The sequence below is a fragment of the Petaurus breviceps genome, unplaced genomic scaffold, assembly GCF_028583685.1.
Source record: "Petaurus breviceps papuanus isolate PSGF00001 unplaced genomic scaffold, PetGlider_PUasm1.0 229, whole genome shotgun sequence".
In the NCBI taxonomy this organism is placed as follows: domain Eukaryota; kingdom Metazoa; phylum Chordata; class Mammalia; order Diprotodontia; family Petauridae; genus Petaurus; species Petaurus breviceps.
In genome coordinates this window covers 6,441,512-6,466,663 of record NW_027185903.1, presented here as the reverse complement: position 1 = coordinate 6,466,663, position 25,152 = coordinate 6,441,512, and the positions used below count along the sequence as shown (strand labels likewise).

Sequence of the window (25,152 nt, the reverse complement as noted above, 5' to 3'; positions counted from 1 at the left end):
TCTCTCTCTCTCTCTCTCTCTCTCTCTCTCTCTCTCTCTCTCTCTCTCTCTCTCTCTCTCTCTCTCTCTCTCTGTCTTCTTTCCTCTTTCCCCTCTTCTTCCTCTCCCTTTCTCTCTCTCCCTTTTAGTTATTTGCTATAAGGGATGCTTGGGAGTGGGGTGGGGATGTTAGAAATGTAGATAATTCATAAACAAAAGATATTAATAAAATGAGGGAAAAAAACCTGATGGTTTCTTAACTTGTGGCCTAAACATTTCTTGCCTTTACCTATCAAACTCCTTCAAACTCTGCTAGCTTTTACTTAGCTTTTCCAAACAGTGTAGCATTTAATTATAGTGACATTGAGCAAATAAGTTATTTTGACTCTTATAAATATTCAAATTAATTCAAATTAAGGACATGTGAAGAAAGATGCTATCTTCATACAAAAAACTGATTATTAAAAGTTTGTATAGAATACTTTTACAACTATATACCTATTTGTGTCTAATTAAAAATAAAGTAAATAAATGTGGAAAAAGTAAGGGGCACCAGAAAAAAAATATTTAAACTTACATGGAGACTAAATGATTTAATTTGCTTAAAAAATGAGGGGGTTAAACTAGATAACCTCCAAGTCCCCAGTGTGCTCCCCAGGTTTTAATTGAGTGACATCTCAGAATGTTCTGCTGTACTAGATAGAAATGAAAAGAAACTGAAGTACATGCCTTGGATTGACATTGATATGGGGAGTAACTGGTTGCTCTTTTTCTCCCTAAGCACTAATGCCTTTTGAGAAACAGTTTCAGTATTTTCTATTGAGGAGGCTTTGTGGGAGACTGGGGTATGTTGAGAAGGGAAGTAATTCACCACTGAAAGTTTTGTTAGATGCAATAAAATCTAATGAAAAAATGAGATGGAAAGAGTCTTAAGTTCAAAGTTCATGCTAGTTACAAGGTTTTAGTCCTGGAGAAGGGAGTTCTGGGAATTCCTTCTTTGGAGTATCATAGAGAAGATATACCAAAATGTGTCTTGGACAATCTGCTGATAGAATGCATTTTCTACCCATTTATTGGACTTTATAAGTGAGGCATACCTTTAATATTTGCTACATTTTTCTCTCCATATGGGAATCTGAAGGAATGGAAGACTGGCATACCAAACACTCTTGGACATAGTCACCATTTCACTTGAATTGATGAGAGAGGCAGACTAATAGGAAATTTAGTTAATCTCAACAATAAGGCAGAAAAGTAAATGAACACCAATGCAGTTGTTAATGTTCTGTAAAATTATGGTGAGGTATCTTGTTTGGGGATTAAAAATTAAGTCATCACATGGTTTCTTTGTGGGGGGAGGGAATGGGGTATCCATACCAATAAAGAATATCCAACTTTTCTTGACTGAACAGGGTATGCAGATTGCAGTCATTTCCATGAGGACAAAGGCAAAATGCAGCACAGATTAAAAACTTGATTTACTGTAATACTGGAATATTTAGCTAATTACATTTTGAAAGCTTTAGAGTTGACTTCAAAAACCTTTTTTTTTGTTAACCCTAAGTAGAAAATCTTTCTAAAATGTATGAATCTGTGTGCTTTTCCTTTTTGAAAAAAAAATATTAACTAGTTCAAGCATTTATTATTTTTCTTGGATTGAATATTTTTTTTTTAAAAAGGCAAAAAACTTTCATGACAAATATGCACAGTCCAGTAAAATGGATGTCCATATTGGCCATGTCCAGAGATATATGTCTCATTCTGCATTTTAAGTGTCTCATCTTTGTGGCAGGAGGAAGGTAGCTTGTTTCATTTTCAGTCTTCTGGATGAGTCTATTTTCTTAGTTTAATAAATGGAAAATAATGAAAATAATTTCACCTTTAATTATTCACTGTCTTCTTGTATCTCAGTATCACTGTGCAGAATCAGCTATAGAATTGTAAGGGGATGTTGTTTTGAATCTGTACAAATTGCAGGAAAAAAGATCTGGAAGTTGCTTTAAAAAAACAATAAATCCTCGATATCAGCTTGTGTTTTTTTTTTAATTGAAAGCAGACCACTCCCTCTGCCCCCTGCAAACCATCCCTCTGCCCTTCCCCTAGCTCTGGTCAATTTAAAGTTCTGGTTCATTGGTTTGGGGTTATTATAAACACTTCTGAAATGCAACAAATTCCATTGTAGACAGATTAGTTGTAATTTAGCCACATGTGAAAGCCTTTGTAATAGCACATTCATCACAGGATGACTGGAAATAATATAAGGGAAGGTATAAATTCTCTCCCTTAGACTGAACTTGGGTTTCTCTCTTTAACACATCTTCTCAATAAGTCTACAGAAAATAAAAAAGGGCTCCCTTGTGGAATGTGGATTTCACAAGTGCAATATGTGAAAATTCTTAGTAAAAAGTCATTCTTCAGCTTTTGAGCATGGGACAGACCTCAAGAGGATCTGAGTTTTAGTTTGGGGAAAGAATGGAGTTCTCATTTAGGGTTAATGATAATGAATATTTTTGAGATATTTCCCAATATCTTTCTTTCTACTTCTCTGAAGACTGGATGCATTTTAGAGAAATAACAAAGATGCTAATCCACAAGCTTAGAAATAAGAAAAAAATCTAGTTTTTGATATGTGATTTAAAAAAATCAGTTATTGGCCTAGCCTTCAGCACCCTTTTTTGGTGGTACAGAGTTGAGACAAATGATATTTTGGTCCTGCCTCTCTCCTTACCCCTTCAGTATTTTTATACAGAAGAAATGAGGTTAAAATGAACTTTGGAATAGGAAGGCAAGCTGAAAGGGAGAAAGAAATTTCAAAGGAGGTGTATGGGTTTCTCTTTTTGTCTTTTTGTAGGTGGAAGGCAGGGCAATTGGGGTTAAGTGACTTGCACAAGGTCACACAGCTAGTTGAGTGTTCAGTGTCTGAGGTCGGATTTGAACTTAGATTCTCCTGACTCCAGGGTGAGTGTTCTATTCGCTGAACCACCTAGCTGCCCCCATGGAGGTGTATGTTAAAAGGTGGAGCCCCACACTTTACCTTGGTATTTGACGAAGAAGTTGCTGAAAGAGTACATATATTCATGTGCTTCTTAACTTTTTTCAAATTAGCTCATTGGGGAACATGATGGAGAATTAATCAAGACAGGGTAAAAAGAGTACTTCACAACAATGAGGACCCAATTCAAAGGAGATTGTAAGAACTTGTAATTCACCTAGCCAGTATGGCTATGTGCCTTTCTCTAGTAGCATTCAGGAGCTCAGAACTAGGGATGGAAAAAGCGCTTGGTGAGGACCACCTAGGGTTGAAGGCTTGTAAGGCCTGAGTAACAGAACAAAAATTGTATAGTGAGTATAGCATAGTAGACAGAGAACTAACTTTAGAGCCAGAAAGACCTGGATTCAAAGCCCACTTCTGATGTTCACTCTTTGTGTGACCCTGGCCAAATCACATAACGTCTTCATGTCCCAGGTAACTTTCTAAGATTAAAGTTACAGAGCTCCTAGTGAAATCTATTGGTAGACATAATTTACTTGTAGGGATTCACTACATCAATGAAATCATAGGTCCAGACACACACCCCATACCCCAAATAGTTCATATTCATGTAGTGCTCAAAATTAGCAAAATGTTTCACGTGCATAATATGATGTGTTAAAGAGGGGTACAGGATTGAAGGTTGGAGGACAATGCATAACTGAATTAGTTAAATATAGAATTTGGAATGTGAAAGGATAAAAATGAATCCAGAGTAGGGATGATAGCCTAAGAGAATAGATAAAATATGGGGGGACTGGAGGTGTATTGAGGATGAAAAGTAAGTTTCAGAGGAGTGAGGCAGGGGACGAGATGGAGAACCCAGAAGACTATGATTCGAGAAGGTAAGTTCTGAGATCAAGTTCTAGTAACTGGAAGAGTTTTGGGGGAGGGGGGTAATGATAATGTCCAAGAATTCATTACCCCTGTATATGACTGAGAAAAAGTTGAGGTATAAGTTATATCAGACTATTCCAGAGGACATTACCATGAATATTGACACTCTTAGGTCTGGAAAACTAGGAGTCAGATAGTGAGCATCCTTTTTTTTGGAGGGGGGAAGGCAAGGCAATTGGGGTTAAGTGCCTTGCCCAAGGTCACACAGCTAGTGAGTGTTAAGTGTCTGAGGTCGGATTTGAACTCAGGTCCTCCTGACTCCAGGGTTGGTACTCTATTCACTATGCCACCTAGCTGCCCTACATAATGGGCATCTTGAGAAAGTATTGGACCATAGCTCTACACTACCCACTGCCACCCAAATGCTGGACATCTCCACCTTGATGTCTGCTTAAGTCTGAAGAGCTGAATCTGGGCTTGGAGGGGTGATCAGTTTCTATCACCCATTTTTAAAGAATTGATCATTTATTAAGTGCTTACTATGTACCAGGCACTGTGTTCAGCTCTGGAAATATAGATATTAGCAAAAGGACAGTCCCTACTCAAAAGGAGTTTATATTAATGTGGGAAAACAACACATGAAACAGCAGAAAAGAGGAAGGAAGAAAGGAAGGAAGGAAATAGGGAAGGAAGGAAAAAACAAACATTCATTAAGTGTTTACTATGTGGCATGTACTGCATTTAAGGAGTGGGGCAAGGTAGAAGTGCAGTCCAGAGAGTCAGTTGATGAGCCAAATTATAAGTGAACTCGGTTGGATTAGGGGCTTCCTCAAATGGGAGTTCTGAAGAGGAGCTCATGAATTAGAGGAAAAGACTTTGGAAGAGGAGGCAGCCCTACCATGAGAAGGCCATTGGAATAGAGACAGAAAAGTAGACCAAAGGCAGGAGTTGAGCTGGGTTAGAGGAATATTTAGCTGGGAAATGCTCTCTAAATGGAGAAGTATATGATGAATAGTGCCACAATTCCACTAAAAGAGGACAATAAAACTCAATGCACAGCTCATGTATTATAGGGTTCATTGGAACATGTGGTACAGCTAATCAGATAATGCATTGAGTACAGAGGGTATAACTGCTAAAGCCTGCCTGTTTCCTACTAAGACTCATTGAGGACGTATCACTAGGTGACATAGTAAATAGAATACTAGACCTGCAGTCGGGAGGATCTGACCCAAATTCAGTCTCAGATGCTTACTAGATCTGTCACCCTGAGAGAGTCATTTATCTGATCCACCTCAGTTTCTTTAACTTTTTAAAAATCAGGATAATAATTGTACCTCTTTCATAGGGCTGTTGTGAGGATCAAATAGGATAGTATCTGTAAAGTGCTTAGCACAGTCTGGAAAATAATAGATGATGAATAAATACTTTTTCCTTTCCTCCTCACAAAATGTTTGTGTAGATGGGGAAATAGGCATCCATTGTTGTTGATATTTTCATCATTATTTAAAAAAAATTAATGTGGGACTCCTTTCCACAAAATAAAATAAATTAAAAAAAAATAAACCCAAATTAATGAGATCTGTGATTTTTTTCTCCTTGGTTTTGACATTGTCTTTCTCCTTCAGATACCTTTAGAATTATTTTCTCAAGGCCTTCACCACCACGTGGTGACCAGCACAAATATCCTCTGAGTAGACTTGCTCTAGTCAAGCTGCTTTTCCCATCTTTTTTTTCGGTGTCATTTCCTTTTTTTTCTAGCAGCACATTGAAGGATATGATGTCAGAATCTAATGTGGCATCCCTATCTCTGACAGTGAAAAAAGTTGATTATAAATATCTTCACAGATCTTTTTTTTTGTTGCTTGTTGTTTTCTTTCCAATTTCATACTTTAATACTCTCAAGATGACCTTGCTTAGCTGAATCTTTCACTAAACTTTCTTTAAATTTCTTTTTTCCTCCTTTGCTACTTGTTTTAATTTGGAATAGTGATGATAAGACCATGCCTATCCATATGATTTGGCAAAAAATTAATATTCTAAACCAGTATTGCCCTGTTAATTGCTTTAAATTTGTTAAATTTCCATATAGTCTGTGTCTATGTCTTTTCCTCTATCCATATCCCATTTTTCATTATCAATAATTTGTTTAAATAGATCAGGATGATGGCATTTAAATTGGATATTATATCTTGTTTTTATTATTCTAGCTTTATCCCACTTTTGGTCTTTGTTCTAATAAGCTAGTGTTCTTACTATAGATAAATGATTCACAAATGACTCCCACATCAGCAACAAGTCCTTTCTTGTCTGTTAAAATCAATTTCATTTTTTTTGTAATGTCATTTAGTGCTCTCATGTCTAGAGTCATTTTATTCTTTTCTCAAAGAAAACATTACTTACATATGTGTAAGCCTGCTGTGGAGTCTACAAATGATCCATATTTTCTTTTTTTTTAAAATAATATTTCTATCCCAATTACATGGTAAAACAATTTTTAAACTTAAAAAAGTTTTTAGTTCCAAATTCTATCCCTCCCTCTTTTTTCTCTTCCCTCCCCCCTTCTCTGTGATGATAAGCAAGCCACTATAGGTTATACATGTTCAATCAAGTAAAACATTTCCATATTAGTCATTTTGTACAAGAAGACTAGAACAACAAGAATGTCAAATAGCCAAAAAGAATGAAAGTAAAAAAATAGTTTGCTTCAATCTGTATTCAGACAACGTCAGTTCTTCCTCTAGAGGAGAAGAGTATGTTTCATCATTAGTCCTTTCCCAATGTTTCTCATAATCCTAACTTTTCCCCACATTTGCCTTGAAATAAATAACTACATAAGTTATTTGATTTAAATCTTATACAATTCTTCATAGAATTTCTCTACTTCTAAATCTCTTGCATCAGACTGGTGCAGAAGGTAGAATTATTTTTATAGTGATCTTTTTATAAAAAATATCATTAACTGACATATGAAATGATATAAAATATAAAATAATGTTTCTCATGGTTTTTGGACTCGCTATAAAACCAACCCCTCCAACTCCTTTATTTATCTCTCATAGCATAATCTCTGAACTATCCCTTGATTTAACTACAACTTCTTTATTTTGGTTTTGTTTATAGCAATAATGTCAAGAATGATATAATTCAGTTCCTCCAGTAGTATGTCTACGCATTAGTCATTGGACAAAGATCTCACATCTGGACTGCTAGCGGCTCTACATTTAAGTTTGTAGATATCTGAAAACTTGTGATTCTCAGCATTCTCTGTCCCTTTTTCTATAGCTATCCCTGCAAAAACAGAAGGGAGTCAAACAGGATGATGGGCCATTATGTATTTTGCTTTGTTTCACTGGTTGCCATGGCCAAAGAATTCATCACCAGGTGACCAACCTAGAGGTGATGAGCAGAGAGAGATGAGCTAGTCTGGCCCTCTGAAATGAGCCTCAGTCTACTGTCTTCTGAATTGTGCTTGAAACCTTTCTCCAATAGCAGTACTGGCCAGAGCTTGCCCTCTATTGGGCATAGCTTTTGAAAACAGAGAGTCGCCTCCATGTCATAATGCAACAACCGAATAAGACTTTGTGGTATTGATCTAGTATAAAATATAAATTCCCTAGACTGACATCTAATGCCCTCCGCCATCTTGCTTCACATTGCTTTCCAGACTTCTTTATATTTCCTTTCTATGTTTCTATCAAACTCGATCACTACTTGGTTCCCCAATCTATCTCTTGCTTCCATGCCTGTCTACATATGAACTGTTCCCCATGATTGAAATCAAAATATCCTTTTCTGGCCCTGTCCCCCACCCTTCTGTTTCCCAAGTAGAATTTCAGATTCCATGGCAAAACACTGGATCAGAAATAGACTTACTCAGATTGTTTGACTTAATTTCAGAGCCTGAATTTCCTAATCTTTTAAATGAGGATACTAATACTTGCATTTTATGACTCACGAGTTGTGAAGATCAAATGAGATGATATATTTACTTTATATAGTCTGGTTTTTAGTTTAAAAAATTTAAAGGCCTTATTGATGCCTTTTATTGTAAAATTGCAGTCTTTTTTGAATATGGCCTCTCAGGATTCCCATACTCCACCATCATTAACAGAGAAAACAATGAATAACAACTAAGTAAGACAAGGTCAGTGGTCTGACAATGTATGCAACACTGTCCCTCCTACCCCTATATTTTTCAGGAGGGAGTTGTCTTTCATTATATATTTTCAGAGAACAAGATTGGTTATTTTAATTACTCAGAGTTGGGCTTCCTTTCAGCATTGTTTTCATCTGTGTGCTACAGCAGTTCATAGAAGTCTTCTCATATTCCATGTTTCTTAGAGAAAAATAATGGCATACATGAGATAACTGATAAAGTATTTTGTTATTGTGCACTGCTTTGTTTGATGCAATCAGTGTGGGGAGCTCCCTACTTCTGTGGACTCTAGAAACCATCTGGATTGATCAATCCCAGGGTCTTAGCTGAACCACCTAGTGACTAAGTAAGTGTCTTTCCCAGAATCAAAAGGTTACTAAATGTAGGAAGGAAATGAACCCAGGCTTCGGAACTCAAAGGCCAGGACCCCACTCTACCTAACTGCCCTCTGTGTTCTGTAATAAAAACCCCCACCAATATGTTTGTATTCATCATTATTATTCTTTTTCTGGACTTGTGATTTAATTAGCATAGGAACTCTGCATATAGGCTCCCTCTACTAGTGTAAATTGACACCTGAGCTACAATTTATAGGTTAAATTGACTTGCCCCAGGGTTACAAAGCCAACAAGAAAACCTACTTGAACCCAGCTTTTCTGTGACCAGAGAACTGACCTCTATCTACTACGTTATGGTACTTCTCCGCGTTCAGGGTTATTATTACTTATTGACTTTTTTTTTGAAAATTGTTCAAAAAGTATCCTGCCAGGATAGCATCACTGCAGGTTTCCCAAACTGTCCTCATCCTTTTCCTGCCCCCACTCTGTTATATATTCTTGATATATGATTTCAGCTATTTATTATAAATCACACAGACAAGAAACATGAGTAATAGGGATTTGATTCTTTCTCAATCCAGCTGTTTTGTATTTTCTTTGCTAGCACAGTTCCTGGCACATACAAAGTGGTTAATAAATGTTTATTGAATGAGTGATTCTAACTACAAGTCAAAGAGTTCTGCAAGTCATAGAAATTTAAATTGGAATGCAACTAGTGGGCACGGACCTCTCCACAACCCCTGCCTTACCTCCACATTTTACAGAATAAGGCACTGAGACCCAGAGAAGGGTTCATTATTATTTTTTAATGACAAAGTTATTTTTCCCACCTTGGAGTTCCAAGTTCTTTCAACTATACAATGTGTTTTGTGCAGTGGCATCTATAAAATGAGGCCTAGAGATCTAATCGGGGTGGTCTGGTAAATTTTTAACAACTTCCTCTCTGGAGAAAAAGATCGTACACAAAACAGATTTTTAAATTTAATCTGCATTATTAACATAGTTATTTTTTTCTGTGTTTGCATCACTTTTAGTCTTTGATCTAAGAAGTTGGTGGTCTTACCACAGACAGCTGCTTCAGGAATGGATTCCACATCAGTAACAAGTCATTTCCTGTTTTAAAATACAATCAATTCCATTCTTAAGTCTAGTTAATCAGCAAAACAAACAAATCAAGACCTGATTTGTGGTGTTTGTGGATTTCTGAGGTGCTAATACTCTGACTGAAAATTTAACAATCAGCTCTCAAGCTGGCTCCAGCACATCCATGGATCAAATTCACCTGTTTCTTATCTCTACTTCTCTTTATGTCATCCTTCTCACATAGCTGCCTGACTGATTTTCCTTACATACACAGCCGATCATATGATTCCTCTGCACCCGACACTTCAGTGGTTATTACCTATTTAACAAAATCCAAATTTCTTAACATCTTCCTAAATCTTTTGAGAGGAATTTTCTTCAAGGTTCTGGCCTTGTGTTCTTTCCTCCTCTCTTTAAATTCTCCCTAATGTCAATCTTATTGATGCTTGAGCTTTTGCCACTAGTATTATATAAATGATTCTCATATTTTTTTTATCTCTAACCCTGATTTCTCTTCTCTCCCAATCTGCAGATCTTCATCTCTAGTTGCTTGTAGGACAACCTCCTCCTTGATATCCTGTAGGCAACGGACCATGATGCAATAAAAAGGGTAATGCAGAGAACACAAGCAAATGACACGGAACTAAATGGAAAATTAACAGTAATACCCTGAATAACGAATGGTTCAAAGAAAAAAAAATCATAGCGTCAACTAATAAATATGTGAAAAAGAATGATAACGATGGAATAACATGCCAAAATTTCTGCGATGCAACTAAAGAAGTCCTCTGAGTAAAAATCTTATCTCTGTGAACATACATTAACAAGATGAGAGGATGAATGAACTAAATATGCAATTTAAAAAGCTGGAAAATCAACCAATAAACCCAAAATCAGCACAAAAGAGTAAAAATTAGAGGAGAAATGAGAATAAAAGACAGAAAGACTAAAGAATTGATAAAACTAAAAGCTTGTTCTTTGAAGAAAAAAAGCTAGTAAAATCCAGATAACTTAATCAAATGAAGAGAGGAAAATCACACTCCCAAAATTTAAAAAAATGAATATAGTTCGAAGAAATGAAAAAGAATTGTGTATGTACTTGAAATGGAGAGACTTTTATATCAACAAAATTAGTGCAACTAGGATAAGAAAGGAAATTTAATCTTTGCATCAAATATCTTTAATAAACTTTTGATATCCTAGTGATGTGGTCAACTAACAGAAGTACATTTGACCAAGAGCCATTCCCCAATGGATAAATGGTCAGAAGACACAGTTCTCAAAGGAAAAATTATAAACAATTAACATTCATGTGAAATATTGCTCTGAATCACTGCTAATAAGAGACATGTAAAACAAAAGAATTTTGAGATTTTACCTCACTCAGTAAACTGACAAAAATGACAAGGGATGGGCATAGTCAATGTCAGAAGAGTTGTCAAAAGACAGTAACCCTAATATCTTATTGGTGGAATGGTGAATTATTCCAGTCATTCTGGTAAGCAATTAGGAATTTTCCAAAAAAGGCTCTAGAATGTCTATACTTTCTGATCTAGAGATCTCACCAACTGGGCATATGCCCCTTGAATGCCAAAGACAGAGATAAATGGCTTATGTATACCCAAATATTCATAGCAGTATTTTTTATGCTAGTAAGAAACCAGAAACAAAGTAGAAGGTCACTATTGTTGGGTTTTAGAGTATGGGAAGGGAAAGTAAAATTTAAGATCACTACAAAGGTAGAAAAGGGGCAGGTTGTGGAGGGCTTTGAAAGCCAAAATAAGGGTTTTCTATTTGATCATCAAAGTAGTAGAAAGTCATCAAAGTTTACTGAGTGTGAGTGTGTGAGAAGGGGACAGGGAGGTTGAGGTGGTCAGAACTGCACTTTAGAAAGATCACTTTGGTAGCTGAATGGAGCACAAAGTGGAGGGGGGAGAGACATGAAATAGAGAGACCAATTGAAAGTCTACTGCAATAGTTGAGGTATGAGCTGATACAGATTACAGATCTGTACCAAGATGGTGTTCATGTGAAGGGAGAGAAGGGGATACATATAAGAGATTCCATGAAGGTATACAGGAGATGTCATTGAGGTAGAGAGGACAAGTCTTCCCCAAAGATTTGTTATATGAATTAAGGATGACAACAAGGTTGTGACTTGTGTCACTAAAAAGATGATGGTGCCTTCCAAAGCAATAGGGAAGTTGGGAAGAAGAAAAGATTGAAGGGTGATGATGAGTTCTATTTTGGACGTGAGGTTAAGAGGCCTATGGGATATAAAGTTTGAGTTGTCTAATAAGCAACCGGTGATGAGAGTCTAGAGGTCAGGAGAGAAGTTAGGGCTGGATAAATAGATCAGAGAATCATCTTCATAGAGAGGAGAAACCCACGGGAGCTAATGAGATTACCAAATGAGACAGTACAGATTTAGAGAAGAAGAGGGCCCAGGACAGAGCCTTAGGTGATACCTATAGTTAGTGGTTGTGACCTAGAAGAAGATGCAACAAGGGACAGCAAGAAGGAGGAGTCAGACAGGTAGGAAGACCAGAGAGCATCCAGGAGAAGATGGTGATCAACAATGTGAAAGGCTGCAGAAAGGGCTTGAGAAAAAGCCATTTTGGGGCAGCTAGGTGGCACAGTGAAAAGAACACCAGCTATGGAGTCAGGAGGACCTGAGTTCAAATCCCACCTCAGACACATGACACACACAAAAAACTAGCTGTATGACCTTGGGCAAGCCACTTAACCTCAATTGCCCTGCTTTCCCCCCTCAAAAAAAAGCCCCAAAAATTTTTTAAAAGAAAGAAAAAGCCATTTCATTTGGCAATTAAAAGATCATTGGGAAATTTGTGGAGAGTGGATTCTATTGAATGATGAGGCTGAAAATAAGCTGAAGGATGTCTTAGAGTGAGAGTAGAGAAAAGTGGAAGTACAAGTCATAGAAAGATTTTTTTTCAAGGTAGTGTGCTATGAAAGAGAGGAATGATGTGGAATGATAAGGAATGGGGATGGTTGATTTAAGTGTTGGATTTTTTTTAAGATAGCAGAAAATATGTACGTAGCTGCTAGGAAGCAGCACATAGAGAAAGAATAAAGATTGATGAGAAAAGAGGGGAACTGGAGGGGGCAATCTACTGGGAAAAACGGCATGGAATTGGACCAAAGGTCAATTTAGAAGAGTTTACCTTAGCAAGAAGAAGGGCTATTTCATTTGAGTCAAGGGTGGAGCAGAAAACAGTGGGAGAAGTCATCTGAGTGATGTGAAATGATAATGGCAGATGAGGGACTTCTTGCCAAAAGACTTCAATTTTTTGATGAAGTATGGAGCAAGGTCCTCAACTGAGAGAAGATGGAGGGAGAGGATACCATGTGAGGCTTGCAGAGCTATGGAAAGGTTTAGAAAATCTACTATGGTTAGTGGGAGAGTGAATTTATTAGGGAGGTATGAAAGGCTTGCCTTGTTGTAATGAAGTTCATTTGAGATTATATAATATAAATTTGTATTAGTCTCAGTCAGCACGGTTTTGTGGTTTTCTCCTATTCCACTGAGTAGCATGCAAAGGGAAGCAAAGGCAATGGATGGTGGGACTAATCCATATTTTGGCAAGGTGTGATTAATGATAGGATAAGGGGTCAAGAGATCCAAGTGTATAGCATGTTATAGAGTTGAACTAATTTGCCAATGGGTAGACAAGGTAAGGAAGGTGAATACAGACAGTGCAGAGTTAATGGCCTGGGAAAGAACTGAGGAGCAGGGGGGATTAAGGACAGGGTTAGGGGTCTTAAGGCAGAAGGAAAGAGCAAGCAATAAAACATTATAATCAGATAAAGAAATTTTGGCATTCATGAATACAGAAGAGCAACATTTGTGAATAATAGCAAGATTAAGGGGATGGCCATGTCTGTGTGCAGTTGAGGCAGAGGAGAGAAGTTAAGTCCTGGGAATTGGGAAGATTGAGGAAATGATGTAGTTGAAATCCTCTAGCATGAAGGCAGGAGCTGAGATGGAGAGAAAAGCTATGAGCCAGGCACAGCACTTATTGAGGAAAGGCATATGTGATGAGGAAGAGGGGGAGCTCAGTAGAAAACAGCTACCAGACTCTTGATTGGGGGATAGAATTGGATTGAATGAACTTCAAAGGAGGAGGGGTTATTAAGCAATGGCCGTAGAAGAGAAGTTTGGAAGTTTCAGTGGGGAGCAAGGAATATTCCAATTCTCCCATCATAACCAGTTTTCACATATATAAAAAGGGTAGGGACTGTTTGTTTTTTGTCCTTTCTCCCATTGCCTTGCACATAGCAGGGCTTAATAAAGACTCATTGAATAGAATTGCCTTGGTAGATGCTTAATGAAAGGTTGCTCACTAAATCTCCAAGGTTTCTTCCAGATCTGACATTCTGCAACTCTAACTCCCATAGGATGGATTAGCAGTAGGCTGACTGTTGATATATTTACGTTGATCTATTTACTTCAATGCCATAATTTGTATGTACACTAGGTAATTAATGGTTTACCATTAGCTTTCACTGTCACTTGCTTCACAATATAAGTACAAATATAAACACTCATTGAAGGAAGCTTATTTAAGGACACCCCTTTTTGCAGTAATGACATGAATTTTGATAAGACTTACCCAATCATGATTACAGCAATCAAGTTGTGTACATTTTGTTAAAAGGAAAAAAAAAGATGATTATAATTTGAAAGCCCGCAGCTCAAAGTTGCCATCACAATAGCAACTATTATAGCAACTGTTTAGCATTTGGACAATTTTTTGGCAGGCGCTCCTAGCATTGTTTATTGTGAGTTAGGAACAGGCAATGAAAAAATATGCAAATTGTTTTCAAGCAAGAGAGAATGTAGCTTCCCATTTAGGAAGCAGGATAAATGGCAGAAACTGTCTGGGCATTTTAAAAAATCTACCCGTAGTCGTGGAAATAATTTTGGGTCACTGGTCTCTCTTGTGTTACAGTAATACTGGGATGTGTTCAAGATGGCTCCTATTTCAGCGAAGCTTCTATCCCAACATTCTTGTGTTTCTGTTATGCCGTACAGCCAGGTTCTCATAGACTCTCCTATCATAAAATAATAGATCAGAAAGAAATCTTTGAAAATCACGGGTCTAGAGCTGGGTGGGACCTCTGAAATCGTCTGGTTAAACCCCAACTATTTTAGAGATGAGGAAAGAGGCCCAGGGAGGCAAAGTGATTTACCCATAGTCACAAGGTAGTAAGCATCAGAGGCAAGATTTGAGACCAGGTCTGACAACCCGAGTAAGTGGTATTTCTAGTGTATCACATTGCCTCCCAGAACCCTCCTTATGGAGTGAATTGAACAAGGAATAGATTTGTCTAGTTAGGATTTGAACACAGGCATTTCTGAAGCCAAATACATGCCTCCTGAAGCAAAAGTTGAAATGCAATCAAAAGAGTCTTTACAAGTCCCTTTCTAGGCCCATTAAAATTTTTTTTCTGAACTTAAGAAATAAACATTTCCATAACATAGTAGGATAGAAACAAAAAAGATGATTGTACTTGAAATTACAAAACGATTATGTACAACTTGCTATTCCTTTTAAATATATAATAAAGTTATCATGTAACTTTCTTCTTTTTCCCTTTTGTTCTCCCCCCCCCCATCTTGCTCTAGAGATGGCTACCATTAGAAAGAAATATGCATATATATGTATGTGTATATATACACACATGTAAAACTGTTCTATACAGATTTCTATTTATCTGTTCTTTTTCTGGATGCAGATAGCATCTTCCGTCATATGTCCTTTGTTGTTTATTGGGGTATTTATTGTAGTCAAAATGACTTAGTCACTCAAAGTTGTTCTTAAAACAATATTGTTATTACTGTATACAATATTCTCTTGGTTCTGCTCCTTTTGTTTTTCATTATTTCATGCAAGTCTGTCCATGGTTTTTAAAGATCATTGAGCTCATCACTTCACATATCATGATAGTATTCCATCACAATCATATACTATGACTTGTTCAGCCATTCCCCAACGTGCTGCTGTTAGTGGATAGAGTATGGTGCATGATGGAGTCAAGAAGACCAGAATTGGAATCCTGCCTTAGACACTTCCTTAGCAGCATGACCTTCACAAGTCACTGAATCTCCCTGTGCCTCAGTTTCCTGATCTGTAAAGTGGGGATAATAACATCTACCTCAAAGAAGTGTTTAAGGATCAAATGAATCAACATATGGAAAGCCCTTTGTGAACCTTGAAGGGTCATGTGAGTGCTATTATTGTTGTTCTGTGGTGTCTGACTGTGAGTCCATTTGGGTTTTTTTTTTTTTTTGGAAAGATAATGCGATGATTTGCCATTTCCTTCTCCATCTCATTTTACAGATGAGGAAACTGAGGCAACAGAATTAAGTGACTTGACCAGGGTCCCACAGCTGGTAAGTGTCTGAGACTAGATTTGAATTTGGGAAGATGAGTCTTCCTGACTCCACACCTGGTGCAGCTGCCCCTTCCTTATAAAAACACTTCTGGAACAAGGCATAGGCAAAGAAAATTCAGCTTCCTATCCAAGATCACAGTCATGGACATGAAATTAATTTGGGATAGCCATTTTATTAACATTGGTTATCTTCAACTACAAAAGATGTCTCTAATTTCCCCACTAGAAACTTTCAAGTTTTGAAGATTCTTAGAAATTTCTTTCTCGTCAACAAGTGCAACCATAGAAGGCAGCTCGGTATAATAGGAAATGTATTGACCTGGAAGTCAGGAGACTTGGGCTCTCATCTCAGTTCTGCCATTAACTAGCAGTGTCACCTTGCAAAAAACATTTTACTTCTCTGGGTTTCAATTCTCTCATCTTTGAGATGAGAACATTTGACCATTGACTTCTAAAGTCCTTTCCATCTCAGAATCCGTGTTCCTCTGACCCGCAGACTCTGCTTAGATCCTGTACATGTTACTGAGTCACAGAGCCAGAAGGGACCTCTGATAGCACAGGGTCCAACTACCCCCAATTTTGTAGATGTCAATCAGTAAACATTTATCAAGCACCTACTATACCACCTGAGAGGTACTGTGATAAGCCCTAGGGATACAAAGCAAGACAAAAGACAGTCCTTGTTCTCAAGAAACTCACAGTCTAATGGGGGTGGACAATTATGTATAAACATGCTATATACTGGGTAAATTGGAGATAATCAACAGAGGGAAAGCACCGGAATTAAGGGGAATCTTTTTGAGAGGGGATGACATTTTAACTAGGGGAAACAAGGCAGCAGAGGAGAAGAGGGACAGTATTCCAGGCATGGAGAACTGCCAGTGAAAATGTCCAAAGGATGGAGATGGAGTGTCTTGTTTGAGGAATAATAAGGAGGACAGTGTCATTGGGTCACAGGACAGAAGGAGATGAGGAAGTAGGGACTCAGAGGCTGCACACCCAGATCTCCTGACTGCCTGCACTCTTTCCAGGAAAGCTGCTGCTTGCACTTACATAATTCTGTAAGATTAAAAAAACAAACAAACAATTTTCATTACAATATCCCTGAGAGATAGTTCAAATATTATGATTCCCATTTTGCAGATGAAGAAACTAAGTCCAAGAGCTAAGTGACTTGCCCATGTTCATGTATTTAGTGAGTGTTAAAGCTCTCCTGACTTGAATTCCAGTGCTTTTTCTGCTATGCTTTTCTGGTCAGGCAGGTGGTACAGTGGATATAGAGGACTGGGACTGAGGTTGGTAGACTCATCTTTCTGAGTTCAAATCTGGCCTCTGACACTTACTAGCTATGTGACCCTGGGTAAATCACTTAGCCCTGTTGGCCTCAGTTTCCTCATCTGTAAAATGAGCTGGAGAAGGAAATGGCAAACCACTCCAGTATCTTTGCCAAGAAAACCCAAAATGTGTTTACAGAGAGTGGGACACTACTTAACAACAACAAAGAGGGCTTCTCTAAACAGATAGAGTAAGTTATCTTGCCCTAATGAAAATCTATGGAAAACAAAATGCTCAAATGTATTTGAACTCTTGTTATTGAAACTACTTGTTATTCCTGTTACAGCTTAATCAACATCTTCTGGGAGTGAAACTCTTTTCTAACAAATCTAGCCTTTGATGTTTACGTCCTCCATGGCCTAAGGCGCGTTGCTTTCCCACAAGAGGCTCTTCTTTGGGATACCGGAGGCGAGGAGGGTAGGTAGGGAGTGGATCAAGAAAGTCTTGGCTTTCTTGAAAGACGTGGCTATTTTCCTTAAGGAGGGAGAATATACAAGACTTGTACGGAAATAATTAGATCACGTCTTTTATACAACTATCTTGAGTAAAAACAATTGAGGAATCACTTCAGGTACATTTAACAATTTCAGAACCTTTATAGGCAAAGTGATAGTATCCACAGTTCATTTAATAAAGGAGAGCAAGACTTAAAAAGGAAAGGATTTGTGAGCTCTAGATTGCTGACTTGTAGAGGATACCCTTCCCCCCAAACTCTCTTGACATATTCCTAATGAAACCCCTCTTTTCATCTATCTAGTCAGCCTGAGTGGTGGGGGTTGTCCAGTGCCAGTGGGCCATAAATTAGTTCATTAAAGTGAGGTATTGGCTTTTTTTTCCTCCCGAGGGATTAAGCAAAGACCTAATGAAGTCTTTTTCTGGTTACAAAAGAGTTTTATACTATTTTGTTTCTCAATCCATTAAGTATGCCTTGCTAGTTAAAAGATTATTCATTTAGTTTAGAAAAAAGAAGTTGGGGAAAAATTATGTGTGTATATGTCTGTGTCCTATGTCCACCAGGGACCAGAGTCCACCAAAACAGAGGAAGACACACAAACACACACACACACACACACACACACAGAAGAGGAGAGGAAGTAATTTCAGTCTTTTAAAAAAAAAATTCTGCTGAGTTCCCCCTCTTTCCTCCTGAGAATCTAATGTGATTTCTTGAGCAGTGAATTCTTAGTCTTAGCCCCTAAAGGCAACCATTCTGTCTCACTTAAGCCACTTTGTTTTCCATTTGGACAACCTGTGATCCACTGACCCCTTGTGGACCCACAGATCCATATTGAACTTAGATGGGGAAAAATTATAGATTCATTTTCACTAATCTCTAACCAAAATTTAGCATTTCCTCCAATTATTTAGAAATAACCTATTCCATAGGCTTCATCAGACTACTGGGAATCCATGACATAAAAAAATAATTTATGCCCTCAATTTACAGATGCAGATTTTACAGAAACAAGCAAACAAACCCTGGAAGGTGGCATCTTGCCTATGGTAACTAAGACAGTAAATATCGGAACCAGGAATTGAATTCAGACTCCCTGATTTTAAATCTATTTCCCATTCTTCACAGAACCCCAGTAAATGCTTCCCTGCCCATGGCATTCTATATCTAACCTCCGAATATTTGCACAAGTGGTTGTTCATGTCTGTAATGTACTTCCTTTTCATTTCCCTCTCACAGAATCCCTAGCTTCCTCTAAAGTACATCTGAGGTACCATGTCCTAGAAGAAGCCTTTCCTGATCTTCCCTTTACCATTCCCCACCCCCCACCTCCAGTCCCAGCTCTTCCTCATGAAATTACTTTGTAAAAAAGGACACTTTTCTCCATTCAGATACCTATTTGGCTGCTCAGTCTCCTTCAATGGATCTTCATTCTTGCCCCACTGCCTGTGGGTGTTACTTCCCCACCTCCTCTCTTAATCCCTCCCCACCCCACCCCACCCCCAAGGCTGTCCTGGGTCCTCTTTGCTCTTTATACTCTAAATCATCTCATCAGTTTCCAAAAGCTTAATCATAATTTCCATACAAATGACTTGTACCTCTATCTTTCTAGCCTAATTCTTTCTCCTGAATTTTAGTCTTGCATCACAAGTTGTCTATTGGGCATTTCCAGCTAGACATCCTGGAAACACCAAAACAAAACTCATTAACTCTTCTCCTCCCTCCAACACCAAATTCTCCATTTCTATCAAAGGCTCCAGGAAGCCACTGAACAAGCATTCATTAAATGCTCACTATATTCAGTCAGTTGTGCTGCAATTGGACATATATAAATACCAAGCTATTCAGACCTGCAATAAAAACCACAGAGTTTATGGGGTGAAATGGGGTTAATGACACAAAGCTCAAAAATTTCATCAGCGACACATTAAAAAAGATAGGAGCCTAATTTTTAAAAAGCAGCACAGTTTTATACATATTAAATGGTTAAGAAATACACCGTTCTCTCTCATAAATTTGCCTTATGCAAATTCGACTTTACTAAAGAATTCTGAAAGAAATGCACTTTCCAAAAATAACAGCTATGTTAACTTTACTGTACAGTATTGAGCTCTCTCTTCTTTCCTGCCCCTTAGTGCTCTGTGGCCTCCCACCCCCCCCCAAAAAAAAAAAAGAAAAAAAATCTTCCAAGTGAAAACAGAAGAAAGGATGCTCAGAGACTAGCTGCCACAGCTGCCTGATGAGAGGCTTGGCTTCTGAGAATGACAGGCTGAGAGAGGAGACCTTTGCATGTCCAGCCCCTGCGTGTCTGTCTTCTGTCTGTCCCCACTGGGATCCATTCATATTTGGGCACGGCATGTCTGTCTCTGTCCCTGTATGTTACTCCTCCTGCTCTTGCCTCTTTGTCCCCAGTCCTCACCGTCTCTGAACTTCATGCTCGCCCCTCCCTCCAAGGAGCTGGGCCCCTTTCTACTGTTCTCCCTTCCCCACTCTGTGGACAAATTAATATTACTTAAGAATTGGCTTTTGTAGAGGTTTGTGGAATGATCCACTAACATAAAGCAAGAACCGTCTGTATATAAATACTAAAATAAATAGTGTCCACTTGGTCGGGCTGCTGCTGGCCTGCAGTTGAATCCAGGCTGCATTAGTACTGGGGCAAGTCACAGCTCCTCACTCTTGTGGAAGGCCATGGCAGAAGCTGGGAGGTGAGGGTGAGGTTTGTGTTTGGTGAAACTAGCCCTTTTCTACCTGCAGCAATTAATGCATCAGAACATATACAAGAAATATGGCATTTTACCTGGACAAAGACCTGAAATTTGCTTGTGGAAGTGGACTCTGAAGGGTTGCAACTTGTAAGTTATTGTAAAGTGGTACAGTTTTCCAAGTTCTCCCATTGTTTCTCATGGAAGAAATCAAGAAGAAGTAAGCTCAAAATTCCAATTATACTCAAAATGTTCCCTACCATATAGATTGATTTTGGGATTTTTGAAACACATCTATGGCAAAATTATACGACTGTATTAAGTGCTTGGGATATCTATCTATCTATCTATCTATCTATCTATCTATCTATCTATCTATCTATCTATCTCTATACTTACATATATAAAGACAAAAACCACAGTTTCTGCCCTCCAGGAGATGACATTTTAAGGAGAAGGAAGACAACATGTAAATAACTCTGTATATATAAAATGTATGCAGAATTCATAGAAGGTAATTTCAGAGAGAAGACTCTAGCGCGTAGGGGAGTGGGAAAGCCCTCCTGTAGAAGATGGCATTTGAGCTAAGCTGGAAGGTATCTGGGGAAGCCGGGAGGTAACGGGGAGGAGGGAGAACATTGAAGGCATGAGGGAGAGAGTCCAAAGGAAGGGAATCAGGAGATAGAGTGACAGGTGTGAGGAGCAGCAAGTAAGTCTGGTACCAAAGGACTAGAGAAACAAGTACTAAAACAGGAAAGGTAATGTAAGCAGTATAAACCAGAAAGACAGTGCATGTGCCTCTGCATAAACTGCAGGACACAGTCTGCATTCACTCACACCTTTGTTATACACTCAAAGGTGGACCTGGAGTCAGGAATACCCAGATGCAAATCTAGCCTTGGATGCTCACTAACTGTGTGGTCCTGGGCAAGCCACTTAACCTCTATCTGCCTCAGTTTCCTCAACTGTAAAATGGGGATAATAATAAAACCTACCTCACAGGGTGGTTGTGAAGATCAAAAGAGATCTCATTTGTTAAACTAGCTGGCACATAGTAGGCATGATTCCCAAAGAAGTATGGGAGGTAAAAATGAGTGAATTGAAACCAATCACCCTTCATCACTTTTCACCTGGAACAAAATACCCTTCTCTCCCATTGACAGGGATGCCAAGAAGTTCCCCTTAGGCGTGGCTAGTTTTCATCTTTGTTTTGGTTTGTGTTTTTGCTGGGCTCCTTGTGGAGCGGTGAATCTCTAGTCAAAAAGGGGTGGAAATAGACCTAGGATGAGGTTGAAGCTGAGGCCTCTCCTTCTCCTAGGCTGCTGCTCCACAGGAGATTTCCTGGAATGCTACACTCATTTTAACCCCTCCAATGACTCTGGATCTAAACTGCCTTGATAACTTGTGTATGACCCCTGGAGTTTGCCATATGTTTCCTCAAATTATCTGCATGTGATTCCTGAATATTCCTAGGGACTTTTCATACTTAAGCTAAAGACTGGTATTGATTGATTGGATATCTTACCACTTAACTTTAAGAGGAATAAGATGACTAGTTAAATAAATATCAATCAACTTCACCCTTACTTTTTTTTTTGCTGTTCTTTTTGCTGTTTTTTGCATTTTAGTAGTGTCCAACTTTGTGACTCCCTTTGGGGTTTTCTTGGCGAAGATCTTGGAGTTGTTTGCCATTTCCTTCTCCAGCTCATTTTACAGGTGAGGAAACTGAGGCAAACAGGGTTAGATGACTTGTCTGGGGTCACACAGCTAGTGGTGGTGTGAGGCCAGATGTAAACTCATATCTTCTTAACTCCAGGTCCAATACTCTATTCCTCTATCCACTGTACCACTTCCCTTCCCATAAAATGTAAGCTCCCTGAGGGCAAGGACAGTTTCATTTTTTTGTCTTTGAATCCTCAGTTCCTATTATAGCATCTGACATAATTGACTTTAAATCGATGTTTGTTGATCAATTGATAACTTTATTTCAGAAAGAAACTGGATATCACTAAAAATACTAGAAAAATCCCCAAATATAATCTGGTGTCCTGTCATCCTATTTATTTCTTGTCTATCTTTAGAATCTATCAGTGGTACATATCAAGGCCTTTCTCTAGTCTGGTTGACCTCCTTTGGAAGCTCTGCAGTTTATTAATATCCTCCCTAAACTATAGGACCAATAACTGAGCGGACTACTTCAGATTTGTTCACAGCACTTCAGATGTATTTGAGGAAAGATTACAATGGGGACTTTATACCATTATAAACTTTGTCCTATTTAAGGCAGCCCAAGACAATGTTTTTGTTTTCTCATTTTTGGCCACTTCATCTTATCTTTGAGCTCACAGACCAATCAAATCCTCAGATCTTTTTGGACAAATTGCTCTCTAACCATGCCTCCCACATTTTAGATTTGTGAAATCTGTTGTCTGCATCTGAGTATAAGACTTTACATTTATCCCAACTGAATTTCCTTTCAGTAGATCTAGCCCAAGGCTCTAGCCCATCAAAATGTATTCAGACTCTGATTACACTATCTGCTGTGCTGATTATTCCTCCCAGTTTGTGTCACTTGCAAATTTGACAAGCATACCAACCAAGTCATTGATAAAAATGTTAACACAGGGCCAGGCACAGATCCCCAGAGCTCTCCACTGGAGACTTCCTGCCAGTTGGACCATTAATCATGAATGAATGAATGCATTTTGAATCTGGCTATTCAACCATTTCTGAATCCATTAAATTTTGTTAATTATCTAGTCTACAATGCTCTATATGTTCCACAAAATAGATAATTTTTATCAAATGCTTTGCTAAAATCTAGGTGCAGTATATCTATAGCACTCTCTTGAGCTACTGTATTAATAATCTTGTCAAAAAGAAAATAAAATTAGACTGACGTGGTCTATTTTTGATGAAACCATAATGATTCTTTGTTATCATGAGTTCCTTCTCTGGGCTTTCATGAACTCTCTTTTTAATGATTTCTTTTAGATATTTCCCCAGGAACTTAAATTAAATTCACTGTCCTAAAATTTACAATTTCTCTTTCCTTTTGTGACAATGGGGACATCTGTCCTGTTTCTAGTCTGTTTTCTATTCTCCACGATACATAAAGTATCACTGACAGTGGCTTAATAATTATATCCCCCAGGTTTTCCAGTAGCTGAGGATGAAGGCCATCTGTCTGGTTCAGGTGATTTGAATTAATCCAGGGCAGCTAGATGCCTCTTACTCTCTCCTTTTTCATCTAGGCTGTTGACTCCCCATAAGCCAACAAATCAACAAATTCTGAGAAAACAGAAGCAAAATAAAACCGAATAACTGCCTTCTCTCTTGTTGTTATCAGATATTATTGTTTCATCCATCCAAGCTGTGGGTCCCATCTTCTCTTTTGTTCTCTTCCTACCCCCCCCCCCAATATGACTAATAAAGCCCTTTTTGGTTTTTTGGTGTCCTGAATTTTCCTTGCTAGTTTCAGCTTGTTCTCAGCTTTTGCATTCCTGATACTAACTTCAAAGGACTGTGCCATATTGGTATAGTCAACCTTGCTTCCAATTTCTGTATGTATCTTTGAAAGATCTTGGTTCTCTATGTATCTTCATTACTGGCATCTTCAAATGACTCCCATTTTTCCTCCTAATTATATCTCTAGCATTTTACATCTCTAGAATTTAATTCTTTTATTCAATGGGGTATAGAAATCCGTCTCGCCCTACAAGAAAGTAAGGGGGAAGGGGAGGGATTGGGGGGGGATATATGAGAGGACAGACTGCAGGAAGGAGTAATCAGTACGCTTGCCATCTTGGGGTGGGGAATAGGGGAGTGAAGGGGAGAAAATTTGGAACTCAAAATCTTGTGGAAATGAATGTCGAAAACTAAAAATAAATAAATTAATTCTGAAAAAAAGGAATTTCATTCTTTTCTTTTTAATTTATGTAATAAAACAAACATTTCCATAACACAGTATAATAAAAAGCTTATTGTACACGAAACTGCAAATCTGCTAAGCACAACTTGCTATTCCTTTCGAATGCACAACAAAATTATCATGTACATTTTTTCTTTTGTTTCTTCCCTCACCCACCCTCTCTTCTCCCCTAGAGATACTTATCATTAAACACAAATAGATATATATGTAAAATGAGAGTTTCCTATCTCTCTTAGCCTAACTTCTCCTGCACATGTTTAGATAAGAAGCCAACAAGTATTTATGAAGTGCTCACTATACACACTAAACTATGCTAAAAGTGGGAATAAAAAAAAAAGGCAAAAATATTCCCTACTCCCAAGGAGCTTATGTTCTAATGGAATATGAACCTTAGTACATGGGATCCTACATATTCTCCCCAATCATTTGAAAACTGCTTTCCCAAAATTTAGAACATGCTAGAAAATGCCCAGCTTTTCTCTCCTCTATCATGAATACTAGGAGGTAGTGACCTCCTTTCATTTCTGCCACACTGTCTCACTTCTCATTCAGTGAGAAGAATAGAATTCCCCTTTTTGATTTATCTGCCTCTTAAAGCATGAAATTATCATGAAAGAAAATCAAGAAATGATTAGTTATTCAGTTTTGGGAGAGAGAGATAGGAGACAGAGACAGAGATAGAGCCAGAGAGCCAGAGAGAGCCAGAGAGAGCCAGAGCCAGGGATATAGAGATAGAGACAGAGACAGAGAGAGGAGGAAGAAGAGAGAGACAGAGAGACAGAGACAGAGAGACAGAGACAGAGATAGAGACAGAGATACAGAGAGGGGAAGGGGAGAGAGAGAGACAGAGAGAGAGAGAGAGAGAGAGAGAGAGAGAGAG

General features: G+C 38.2%; 1 protein-coding gene across 5 annotated transcripts in view; it reads right to left on the bottom strand.

Annotated features, from left to right (window-relative positions):
• Positions 1 to 25,152, bottom strand: part of SLC1A3 (solute carrier family 1 member 3) — a 202,322-nt gene that overhangs the window by 116,699 nt on the left and 60,471 nt on the right. The window lies entirely within an intron of this gene.